The sequence below is a fragment of the Sorghum bicolor genome, chromosome 8, assembly GCF_000003195.3.
Source record: "Sorghum bicolor cultivar BTx623 chromosome 8, Sorghum_bicolor_NCBIv3, whole genome shotgun sequence".
NCBI classification, from domain to species: Eukaryota; Viridiplantae; Streptophyta; class Magnoliopsida; order Poales; family Poaceae; genus Sorghum; species Sorghum bicolor.
The window spans coordinates 13,456,931-13,470,004 of record NC_012877.2 but is presented as its reverse complement, the minus strand read 5'-3'; the positions used below and the strand labels follow the sequence as shown (position 1 = coordinate 13,470,004).

Genomic DNA, 13,074 nt, shown 5'->3' with positions numbered 1-13,074 from the left:
CGCCAGTGGCCACGATTGAAGCGCTCGTGGACACCGTCCAAGGAAAAACCCACCCTACGTGGGAGGTTCTGTTTCCTTCAATAATCTACTTCTTACATCACTCGATGTCCTTATAGGATGAACACACTCTCTCTATACATACTGTCTAAATTAGGCAATTATTCCTAGCCACTGCATGTAAGCAAGTGATGCTTATTCTTCTTCTAAATAGACTCACGCAATTGCATGTAAAAATTGACTTATTCTATTATCTTTTGAGCCACTACTGTTGGTTGTGGTGATCCTCTTAGCGCAGTGCCTATACTGTTTACCCACAAATGAGTCTACAACAGTAACCCCTATATCTAGATGGTAATTATATTTTAGGTCCTTTCTCATGCTATGTTGACGATTAAAAATGACACTTATCTACCATCAACAAGGACAAGACCAGATCTAGCATGGAGGAGCTCAATTCCAGCGGTGCTTGTGCGGTGGTGGATCTGGCGAGGACGAGCTTGGATGTGTCGAGGAGGAGGCTGGATGAAAAGTCCTAATATGGCTAGATGGGGTGAATAGCCTATTTAAAAATTCTACACTCATTAGAGCAAGAGGTTAGTAAATAACAAAGCGAAGCTTTTTGCTCTAGCTTTAAAGGGGTGTTTGCAAGCCACTTATCCAACAATTCTAGTTGATATAATCACTAGGCACACAAGAGCTATGTCACTACTTACACTAGAAAGCTACCTAAAGTTTCTATACAAGTAAGTAAGCTACTCTAGTTTGCGGAAATGTAAAAAGAGATAGTTTGATCTTTATACCACCGCGTAGAGGGGATGAACCAATCAACAATATGAAGTCCAATCACCGAGAGAAATTCAATGAACAATCACCAACTCGTGCCAAAGCTCCTCCGCTGCTCCAAGCCGTCTAGGTGGCGGCAACCACCAAGAGTAACAAGAAAAATGCAGCCAAATCGATCCCCAAGTGCCACTAGATGCAATCACTCAAGCAAATGCACTTGGAATTACTCCCAATCTCATAAAGATGAATAATCTATGAAGGAGATGAGTGGGAGGAGATTGCTTAGGCTCACAAGGATGTCAAGTATGTTAGAATGTCAAGAGTGTGAGCCCCAAGCCGGCCAACAACTATTTATAAGCCCCTTAAACAAATAGAGCCGTTGGCTCTTTTACTGGACTGAAAACGGGGCCACCGGACGCGTCCGGTGCCTAGAAAATTTCGACCGTTTGAAATCCAACCGTTGCCGCCAACGTGAGTCTCCCTGTGGCTGCAGCACCAGACTCACAGTGAGTTCGCACCGGACTCGTTCGGTCCTCAACGGACTTAAACTTAGGGAGGTCTACAAACTCACGGGGTCACCGGACTGAGCACCGGACCGTCTGGTGCTCACCGGTCTCATACCTAGAGAGGTTTCCAAAACGCGCGGACACCGAACGCACCCCACCGGACGCACCTCGAGCGTCCGGTGCTCTCAGTTAGGTTTACTCGCAGAGGTCACGCATGAACAGGAGTTACCCCGCGTCCGGTGCTTAGCGTCTGTTGCTTAACCCTAGCCGAGCCGAGCACCACAGCACACCAGACGCGTAGGCTCAGCGTTCGGTGCTTCCGCGGCCAGCGTCCGGCTTCTCCAAAATTCCCACCGGTGCAATAGAAAATATGCACTTCATTTTCTCAAAAAGCGCCGAATCCCGCCGAGCAAGCTCGGCGGAAGGGAGAGAGAAACCCATCCTCTCTCTACCCTTCAAACTCCACCTCCTTCTCAAAGTGTGCCAACACCACAATGTGTGAACCAACAAGTGCACGTGTGTTAGCATTTTCACAATCATTTTTTTTGAAGGAGTTAAGTTAGCTCACTAGGTTCTAAATGCATGCACAAGAACAATGACACCTAGTGGCACTTGATAACCGTTTAGCCAAAGAATTCCCCTCTTTATAGTACGACTATCTATCCTAAATGTGATCACACTCTCTATGGTGTCTTGATCACCGAAACTAAAATCTTAAGCAATACCTTTGCCTTGAACTTAATAGGGTTTTGTTTTTCTCTTTCTTCTTTTTGAAGTTGAGCACTTGATCATCTTGTGGTCATCACCATCATCACCATGATCATCACTTGCTCCATCACTTGGCATGTACCAACCTCATTAAGTCTACACATACTTAGTATAGAGGTTAATACTAGGGTTTCATCAATTATCCAAAACCAAACTAAAGCTTTCACTGGATCCATGGTTGGGCTGCCAGATCTAGTGTCGACTACCTCTTCTTCCTCCCCGATGGTGCGGAATCAGGCGGCAGTTTGCACGTGGAGGCTAGATCATGGAGTAGCAGCGGCACGCGGCGGCGGCAGATCGGGCATGCAGGCGGTGTGTGAGGCCTAGATTCAGGCCCATTTGGGCTGCTACTTGTTCTTTTTTCTTTTTTATTTGATTGACCGTGGTGGGCATTCGAACCGGCTCGGTAAATCAAATGTTTATTGTGATCTTTTGGCCATGGCAGTTGTGATGTTCGCTTAGTAAATCGAAAATATCCTTCACAGTTAAGATTTGTGTAGTAGTGCACCATTGCATCTAATTGCCCCAATCTTTCTTCAAGCCATGTGGTCACATTCTCCCTGTTTAAGGTGAGCATCCTATAGGTTGAGCGAACCGAAAACACCCCTTGCGATCATAGTACCAAGCCCACAAATCCTTCTTTACCGGACAATCTTATTATTTTTTTCTTTTCTTTTCTTGATGATGAGTTGATGAAACATGGATGAGGCTACCAATCTACAATCCAAACAGGTTTTGGCGGCCTACCAAGAAACCCATATGAGAAATGGGCCGAAGCAAGGCCACTCTCGTGGGCCCTGGCCCGTCTAGTAAGCCGCCGCCCTTCCGTCAGAAATTTCTAGCCAACGCGACTACGCGACGCGGCAGTCGGGGGCGACCGACAAGGGGAGAGAGAGAGAGAGGCGGTGGTGTGCCCATGGAGCTCTCCAAGAAGGCTCCGGCACCAAGCTTGCTTTCGCTGTGCCTGGACGCGGTCGCTGCTCGTCTCATCAGCGACAACGCCCGCGCAGGCGGAGGCGTGGGCCGAACTGGTTGGCCAGGAGGGTGCGGCGGCGGCGACGGTCTCGGCGGGTTCTCGGAAGATGACGGAGGGGAGGCAGACGAGGACCGCCTGCACCCGGAGGAGGTGGCGGAGGGGCTTCCCTGGGAGCTTCTCCATCGGCTGGCGTCCCGGCTCCCGCCTGTCGCACTCGAGTCCCTCCATCACGCCGCCCATGCCCGGTAGCCTACCCCTCTCCATTTCTCTACCAATTCGTACACATCAACCGGACGCCCATTCCTGTGCCCGTTTACCTTCTATTGCTATTCCAATTTCCACATCTTCCTCTGAGAAAATCGTGAATCTTCCTAAAGGAAGAGCTAAGGCTGTTTAGGCCTTGTTTAGTTCCAAAATTTTTTGCAAAACCGGCACCGTAGCATTTTCGTTTGTATTTGACAAATATTGTCCAATCATGCACTAACTGGCTCAAAAGATTCGTCTCGTCAATTTCGACCGAACTGTGCAATTAGTTTTTATTTTCGTCTATATTTAATACTCTATATATGCGTCTAAAGATTCGATGTGACGGGGAATGTGAAAAATTTTGCAAAATTTTCTGGAAAGTAAACAATTAGTTCCCGAAATAGAAAGTTTTCGGCCACTGTAGCACTTTTCTTTGTTTGTGGCAAATATTATCTGATCATGTACTAACTAGGGTCAAAAGATTCGTCTCGTGATTTGCAGGCAAACTGTGTAATTAGTTTTTGTTTTTGTCTATATTTAATGCTTCATGCATGTGCCGCAAGATTCGATGTGACGGGGAATCTTGAAAACTTTTTGGTTTTTGGGTGAACTAAACAAGGCCTAAATGTTACTCCCTCGGTCCACAAATAACTTCTCGAAAAGTCAAACTTTTTTTAGTTTGACTAGAAATATATCAAATAATATTAATATTTATATTTACGAATAAGTATATTATGAAAATGTATTCCATATCCAATCTAATGATACCCATTACATATGATAAATATTAGTATATTTTTATATATATTTGGTCAAACTTAAAAATGTTTGACTTCTCGAGAGACGAGATGTGCATTTATCTGTGGACGGAGGAAGTATGCTCATAATTTCTCGTTCCAGGTGCTGCTCTTCTGCTAAAACAACTTCTGGACTTGGATTGCAAGATGGAGACAGACGTGGCGTGAAACGTTCAAGGTTTTGCATGCATTTATGCAAGAAAAACGTGTTTCGTCGTACTGTGTTAACAGTACTGCAATGCATTGGGTTGAAGACAAGAATCGGCAGCACCAGGATTTGTTCAATATTTGATCTGACATATATGATACTGCTCTCAGGTGTGAAGACTTCAGCACTACTTGGCAATTGTTGTTCAAACTTCGCTGGCCCCTTGATAACGCTGGACATAATAACTTGGGCACTGTGGACTGGCAGCAAAAGTATTGGGAAAAGCATTTACAAGAGTACGCTATCAGTGATTTGTGATTGGGTTTTATGAATGAAATGCTTTAACCCCTTAAACACAAATTATCAATTCTTTTTATTTCCCTCCACAGGTGCTTGGATGAAGCTGCAGAGAGTGCCTTTCTTCCTTCTTTTTGTGGGAGTGTTGGTGAGCTGAGTACATCAGGTTAGTATCCTGTTTTCTTTCATGACATGTCTACCGTATTGTCATTCATTTGTTACCAACTTAACATTGCTTGGTTAACTGAGTAATTGCCCTCTTAGTTTTAGAATGTAAACTGAGTTATTTTAAAAATATCTTTAGCTAACAATGTGATACCCATTTACTCCCTCCATCCTCGTATAGAAGGCGTAACCGTTTTTCCATGCGTTCCGCAATAGAGGGCGTGGTTCACTTAGTCTCCTTTTTTATGGGCATGCAAACATGCGCCAATTATTGCTCCTTCTACCATGCTGCGGTCTCTGCATGCTGCTGCACTGCAGAGTGACCGTTTGATTGGCCATATCTGCCTGGATGAGAGATCACCAAGCTAAATGCATGATTAAAAAGAACAGTGGCATGACCATCAACACACGGTAAATTAGTTATTAGATGGAGTAAAAGTTGTTCTTGGTCTTTGTGTGGAAGGAGTTGCACCTTCTATAGCAGGACGGAGGGAGTACTGTTGAAGTGACTACTGTTTATAATTTTGTATAGTATTGGCAGAACTGACATTAGTTACTAGAAATTATCTTTACCTAAAAAATGTGATAGCCCGTTTACTGCTGCAATAACCTTTCTGTTTTTGTTCATGATTGAGCAGCTAAAATCATGAATTCCATCTACCAGAGCATGGACACATCTCAACATCATTCAAGACTAGAATATCAATGCAGCAAATTTGGTTGCTATGTGAGGTGCCAGCATACGATGATTGTTGTACATATGCATTTCTTTTTTGATTAACATTTTTTTAATCTTTTCAGCAAAACTTGCCAATTATGAATATTCTATTAATTAAAAATACTCATGACATGATTGAGGGCCCTGTGATATATGATAATTTGGTTATGCTATTTTATGTCCTACAGTGCTGATGCAACAAGAATCTATGTTGGACATGCTTGTTTGGTTGTTTGTTATTTTCTTGTAGTTCTTCAGTATCAATGTTGCCCCTTATTTTTCAGGTGCTTGAGACTGCAAGGTGTTCTTTGCAATGCAGAAACTTCTGTATGTGCTAAACATTATTATCCATGTCATTACATATCTATTGCAGTATGGTGAATCCTTTTTATAATCATCATATGATTGCACGTTGACTGCTGGGTATCCTTTGTCTCTCAGGACTTGTTGCAACAATGCAAGCTGGAAAGATTAATGTTCATATGAATTATATCAGACCCAGAGGTAATCTTAAGCCTCTGATAGTACCGTTACTGTTGCATAAACAACAATAGAGATCATGATGATCATTTTCTGGAATAAGCTGAAAGCATAGATATGCTCACAATTTTAGTTTTGCAGACTGCTAGGATCCTTGAGCCTTTGCTGGTCGCCTCTTGAAGCTTAGCCTCGGGCACGTTTCATCCCAAGGATCAGGGCTGTGTGTGTGTGTGTGTGTGTGTGTGTGTGTGTGTGGGTTGTGTGTGTTTGTGCTGGACGTGTGTTGTATGTGTCTTTCACTTCTTAATAGAATGTTGCGCAGCTCTCCTGCGTTTTTCGAGAAAAATTTTAGTTTTGCATGTGCACAATTTTTCTTCAACTCTATGAAAGAAATAATAATTTCCCAGTTTTATTTTTGCATGTTCTGTTTAAGTTTGAATATTAAAACAAGCTGATATTGTTAGTCATCAACTTGTATCGGTACGACCATTCTGCATGAGCTCGAGTTGTCCTTGTGTTGTACTGCTCTTTTCAGTGGCATGAAAGTAAGTCAGCAACATTGGGGTTTGAAGTTTCTTCTGAATTTTCATTGACAGGTTAATGGTGCATGTTTGCTTCTGAGCTGGCATGCAGAGACACTGCTTTCTCTTGAATTTATCCATTGTCAGCTTTATCCTACCGTCATGGATAAAATTTGCAGGAGTTTGTGCCAGGAGGGATCTAGCCATGGAATCCAACGATTTAGTATTAAATCGTCACAAATCTGTGAAACCAAGCCTCTGACCATCTCTTCTGGTCTGTTAAATTTTTTGTCATCTGGCAAGTAAGCTGCATGCCATTCAATATTCATAATTGAAATATTATTGATTGGCCAACAAATGAACCTTATTTTTAGTTTATTTGTTCTACTTCTACGGCAGCTTCCCATTAGTATTAATCATGGGGTATTGACCATTTATGTGTTTCTGAGTAGTTTTACTTATATGGATTTGTTATATCGATACTTGATAGTCCATTTCAATGAGAAACTTTCAAACACTGTTCAATCCTTACAATTGTTCAGGTCGTTGCATCTGCTGTCACTTAATGATACTAAGATGCAGTCATCATTAGCTCAGATGATTATTCACACTCTTCTTGAGTCGTCATGTGATTTACACACGCTTGAGATATCAGAAAACAATGTGGGTTGACATGAAGAAAATCTATTCTTTATTTCCTTTTACTTATTTTCTACCCGTTAAATTGGTTGTTTCTTGTAGATTGCTGGCTGGCTTTCAAAACTGAACAAAAGTTCTACAAACTCATTAGCGCTGAGATCAGATATTTTTATGAACTCCCTGTCCATTCTTAACCTGAGGTATTACTTTGTACCTACCATAATCTAGCTGTTCAAGAAACTTATGTAGCAGGTTATTTTCAGAATTTCTGATGGCCTAATTGTGTGTTTCACATTTCTTGATTCTTACCATTCCAGGGAAAATAATTTGCAAAAGGATGATGTTGTAGATCTTCACAAAATTATAATAAAAATGCCTAATTTAAGAGATTTAGATATAAGTGGCAATCCAATCATGGATGAAGGTATCAGGTACTATCTGACATAACAGAATATCCATTAGTATACTACAATGATGAATACAGGGTGTACAAATTTTTTTCATGTCTGTGTTCAGTTGCCTTTGACTTTCTTGCACAAGCACAGTACTTCTCAATATTTGTGATGAATGATAATTTACTGAGGCACTCATCAGTTTCACTTAAATTGCAGATCAATGATCCCTTTCATTTCATGGTCTATTCAAAAGGAAAATCCACTTTTGAGATTAACAGTCGAGAACTGTGAGTTGTCCAGTATTGGTGTGATTATGCTTCTGGAGTGCCTCACAACTGTGAAGCAACCCCTTGATGTGCTATCTATTGCAGACAATCATTTAGGGAGGTAAGTTGTATCTCTTTTCATGCATTTTGTCCTGCTGTGCGCCTGTGCTGTATTCACTTGTGTCCACATATTAATTGAAATGTGCTTTCAGTTCTGTGGCAGCTGCATTGGCCAAATTCTTGGGTTCACATGTAAGGGCTTTAAATGCTACGGATATTGGCTTGGGAACATTAGGCTTCCAAATACTTGAGGAAGCATTGCCAACAGAAGTGGCTCTTTCCCACATCAACATCAGGTAGAACCAAGCACGGCCCCTCACAATAGATGTCAGTTCCTTCACTGACATTATTTATATTTTGCAGTAAGAATCGTGGTGGGATCAGAGCAGCATATTTTGTTTCCAGATTAATAGGGCGAGCACCAAATCTTGTCTCAGTCAATGCAGCAGCGAACCTTTTACCACCTGAATCATTGGAAGTCATCTGTAACTCCTTGAAGCAAGGGACTTGTAAGAAATAAATGCTTTACCAAATTCACCTTTACTTCTTTTGCATTAGGCAAATCCATACATGTAGGGATGAAAATAGATCGGATAAAAATGGGCATGTACAGATATGAATGTGGGTCGTTGTTTTTTGTTTTTCTCATATTCAGAGTTAGATATGGACTCAGATAGGGTATGTTAAGATATTGATACCCATCCCATATATGTATTTGATATCTGACTTTAAGAAATCCGATTCAAATGTGGTACGGATATTGAATGTCCGGATTTAGATACGGATTATTTCATTTAGTATTTGAATCCCTTTCAGATGGACGGATATCGTGAAATATCTATCCTGTTTTCAACCGTACATATAGGCACCAGCTGAGATTGATTAATAACTAGTCTTTCCTTGTTTTAGGTAATTTGGAGCGAGTGAACCTGACTGGCAACATGCATTTATCAAGCAATATTTTTCCTGCATTCCTTGAATTCAAGAAGCATGGAAAGCCAATTCTGGTAGTCCCACCAAACTTGAGCACTTGTGCTCCATATGATGATGACCCATGACTATTATGTACCATAGTGCTGCTCAACACTACAAAAAACTTGCTAATCCATGACGAAAAAATTCCGTCACGGATCATCAAAAAACTGTCACTATGCAGCATTTGTGACGGTTTTAGAGAACGTCACCTATTGAGCGTCAAGGATTAACCTCCGTGACGATTTTCACAAAACCGTCACAGATTAATAGAATTCGTGACGATCTCAAACCGTCACAATTGAGCCCAAGGCCTAGTTAGCCCAGCCCAAACCCATTACCTGTGATGGTTCTAAACCGTCATAGATGAACTGCCACATCATCTAGACTGCTTATGTGGATCATGACATGAATGCTTATATCACCATCAAGCCCATCTATTTTTGTTGTAAGAAATCCCAGACATTTATTGAAAGTATGCACTAAGCATCCCAGACAATTATAGATTTACAACCATTTGGTCAAATATATTTATATATATAAATATTTACACATTGATGATGAAGCAATTTAAAAACAAGACTAATTCATACAACCAACAATCGTCTCTCCATGCCACCAAGTAAATAAGCAATACAGCCACCTCAATGGAATGATGCTCCTTCTTCAAGTATTTCTCCAATATTGTTTATCCACCGATTCCCTTTCTGAAAACTATAAAAAAGAAACGTTTAATCAAATAGTGATTTAAATAACTTAATAGATAGCTGCTACCTAAGCTAAAATATGTTAGGTACAACTATCAATTTAAACATATTCAGTTGAAATGGTTGCACTCACAAAGTATATTTCTGCTTTTATTGATGGTAAACTAATATCGTATTTAGAGTTAAAAAAACAAGTTGCTGGACAGAATGACTGCTACAAGCCGACAGCTAACTTAAGAAAAGAAAAGAAAATAAGGCAAGGCTAATAAATGCAAAACTATCAGCAAGCTGGAGTTAACATGCACACTATTACAAGCTAACTTACTCAGAGAACAATCAGTGGAACCAATATATAACATCAGTCTGCTACAACCAAGGAAAAACAAGACTAAGGAATAAGGATAGCCAATTACTATAGTAGTAGTATTGACAGACTGTTATTAATACTAAATTACTGCTCATGTCAATACACTTATGCACAATTGCTACTACCAAAACAGGAAGGAACATAACTAATTAGATAACCTAAACAACAATATAAAAGATAATGAGAGCTAGAAAACTGCACAGATAGCTAAGTTAATTGCTTACTGAACTGGATCAGCATGAAGCCTACCTACATACCTTGTCGAAGTCCTCTTGCTGCTATCTGAAAACCAGGGAAGGCTATAAGTTAATTGCTTACTGCTGCTACTAATCTGAATTGGAACAACATGATGCTTACCTTGTCTTGGTGTTGGTGCTGCTATCTGAAAACCAGGGAAGGCAAGAACACGGACGACTGTCACTTCTAGTTCTCCTTATAAGTTCCTATATATATTATACCATCAGGAAAGTATGCACTAAGCATTCTAAAATATATTTGTATAAATATGATCACTGTTGTGGTTTAAGGCAATATATCTTGGAATCATATACCAAGCCAACCTGCAGCAGGAAGTATTGGAATCATATACAATTGCAAACATGTAGCCAGCGCAACAAGGTCGCCATATAGCTTAGGAACTGCTAGTAGTATAATTTCAGTCCTAGGTCCCAGCAAAGAAAACTAACCAATGAATTGAAAATGCAAACATGTAGCACAAAGCCTCAAATAAATATTCCATGGACAAGTACATCTCCTAGTGACCTTCACAACCAACCAACTATTCAACTGCACCGTTCAGAACAGAATAACTAGAGCGATCAACACTGGTACAATAATGACTATGCAGAACTTTGTATCAGCTACTTAATGACTATTGCAGAATAACTAGTGACCAACATAGGTAGAACTGATCAATCAAACTGTCTAGATCTGCATCCTCTGATATTTATCTGAATGAGATCGTACCAATACAGTAGGACATATCAACCACAACTATGTCAGTTGCAATTGTACTTAGCTATCCCCTCTAAATTTCACCGCTTAGCCATTTCACTGCAAAAAAAGTGCTTATTAAAATACAATCTGTGTTGCCCCATGGAATAATTTCGATTAAAAAAACAACACAGCCTTACCCTAGTTTCAAATCCACAGCCAATTCGCAAATTTCATGATAGAGAAAATAAAGGAGATAATTAGAAATGATGGTTCACCTTTGCCACACCAGAGTCCATCTCGTTGCCACTTAGAGTGGCTGTCCAGAGCGATGCGCAACCCTATCTACAACCTCGTCAGTGACAATCTCGCCTGAGTTGAAGGAAAACTCAAAGCTCAGCCCACAACTCTCCCGTGATAAGTGTTAGTCCATCCTCCACTAACCTCAGATGGCCTGCTCTGCTCCAAGCGCTAGATCTACCAATGGTTGGGTGGGGGCACCACCATCGGCCTCATACATGGCCGGATCCAAAGAGTTTTGGTGAAGGTGAAGGGCCACCCTCGGCCTCCATGCTTGATGCGCCAGACTCCTCCAAGGATGGGATTCGTTGATGACTTGGTGGGGTGGAGGGCACTGACCGGAAAGGGGGCGGCGGTGGATTGAAAGAAGATAGGCAGCCGGGTGGGTTAGGGTTTTGGTGCAGGTTTTATATGCGAGAGTGTATCGGGCCCTGGGCTGGTTATCCAACACTGCACATCTCGATTGGTGACGTTGTCTGAATCTGTCACGAAGAATCCGTCATAGATTGCAAGGTTTCTTGTAGTGCAAGTCACTTCAGATGAATCTAAATAGGGCCACACCATGAGTGATGTATTTGTTGTGTCATCTGGGCATAGACTGTATGGTCAATTGGTCGTGCTTTGTTGGAATGAATTGTCTGTCTGCTAGTTGGGTCCGTTTAGTCTGGGGATGGTACTACATACTCAATGTGAGCAATGATAAGGTGGTTGCCAACAAGGTTGGGTGGAAGAATTGGGGGTTGTTAGAAGAGTCAAGGACCTATTGGGCCTTAGCCCACTAGGGTTAATTAGTCGTTTGCTTAGAGGTCAAGTAAGTTTAATCAAGCAAGAGATTAGAAGGAAATCCCTTCTCTCTTGCCGGCTGTGGGCAGAGCCCCGCGGCTGGCGTTCCTAGCGTCCAAAACCCTAGCCTTCCCTCTTGCTCTCATAGCCGTCTCCCTGTGAACAGTACCTACAGGTACGTAGGTACTGTAGCGTGGGTACTGTTTACGCCATCAGCCGCCGCTTTTTCGATCCCAATCCATTTCCCTCTATCTCCAGCAGCCACATAACAGGGGTAGACCAAGCACATTTGGGTGCCCAAAGAGGTGACCAAGAACATGCCCAAAGAGGTGACCAAGAACATGGATCAGACTCAAAATGTTGTGGTCCTCAACACATTTGTATGACGTTTTAGGGAATTTGGAAACTTAGGATACTTCTAGGGATGAATGAATGGGTGTGCATCATATTGTTTCAAGTAAATGCCAAGTGGGTAGATTTGTATCTTTTACCCAAGTTCCTCTTCCCAATGCCAAGGTAATGTGAGTGTCATATCATGCATCGTGTAGACACTACCATGTGTAGGATTGCATTTCATATTTGAATTTGTTCCCTACACTTTTGTGTGGGGTCTTAGATTTTACTCATTTGTGATTCAATTAGTTGTGCGCACTTTTTGGTGGAGCTTGATCTTTATAATGTGTTTTTTGGACTACATGTGAAAAACGGCCTTGTTCCCCTAAGTGGAACAATAGTAAAATACTCCTGACATGTACAACTTCGCTACTAATACCCCTCTTTGTGTGAGATTCATGTAGTTAAAGTTATTCTTGAGGACCATCTTGGTATGGATGATAAAGGGGGAAAATGATGAATTCAAAACGAGCTTTCCTTTGGAATCTATGAAAAATTGAAGCAAGCTTCCACAAATCTGTGGCACATGGATAAAGGCTCCAACATGAAGGAAAAGGAAATGAGGAGACCAAGATTTAAGGGGGAGTGTATACACCTTGTGCCAAAAAATGGGGAGAATTGAAAATTTGTTGATTCCAGTTACATAGATGAAGCACAACATGAAAACTGGAACGCCTCTTCAAGTGGGATAAAGTCAGGGCATTTCCATGTGATGGCATGTAACACCCTAAATTTACAAGTCTTCAAAATAGAATAATTTGATTTAATTTTATATTTTTGTGCTCATGAAAATATAGGAGAAATAATATTTTTTCTTTAAAATAAAAATTATCATAGGACTTAGCAAAACTGTT

The 13,074-nt window shown here is 41.2% G+C and overlaps 1 long non-coding RNA gene and 1 pseudogene across 3 annotated transcripts; one reads left to right on the top strand and one right to left on the bottom strand.

Annotated features, from left to right (window-relative positions):
• Window positions 2,912–9,263, top strand: LOC8084226 (annotated as a pseudogene).
• LOC110429839 lies at window positions 9,272–11,722 on the bottom strand. Of its 3 annotated transcripts, XR_002447018.1 has the most exons (6): window positions 11,189–11,722; window positions 11,023–11,116; window positions 10,778–10,864; window positions 10,169–10,254; window positions 10,061–10,093; window positions 9,272–9,451 (listed from the first exon to the last, which is right to left on the bottom strand). It is a non-coding gene; the product is annotated as an uncharacterized LOC110429839 (long non-coding RNA). The 3 variants fall into 3 exon arrangements; XR_002447017.1 differs by having other exon boundaries at window positions 11,023–11,719; XR_002447019.1 differs by having other exon boundaries at window positions 10,069–10,093; window positions 11,023–11,719.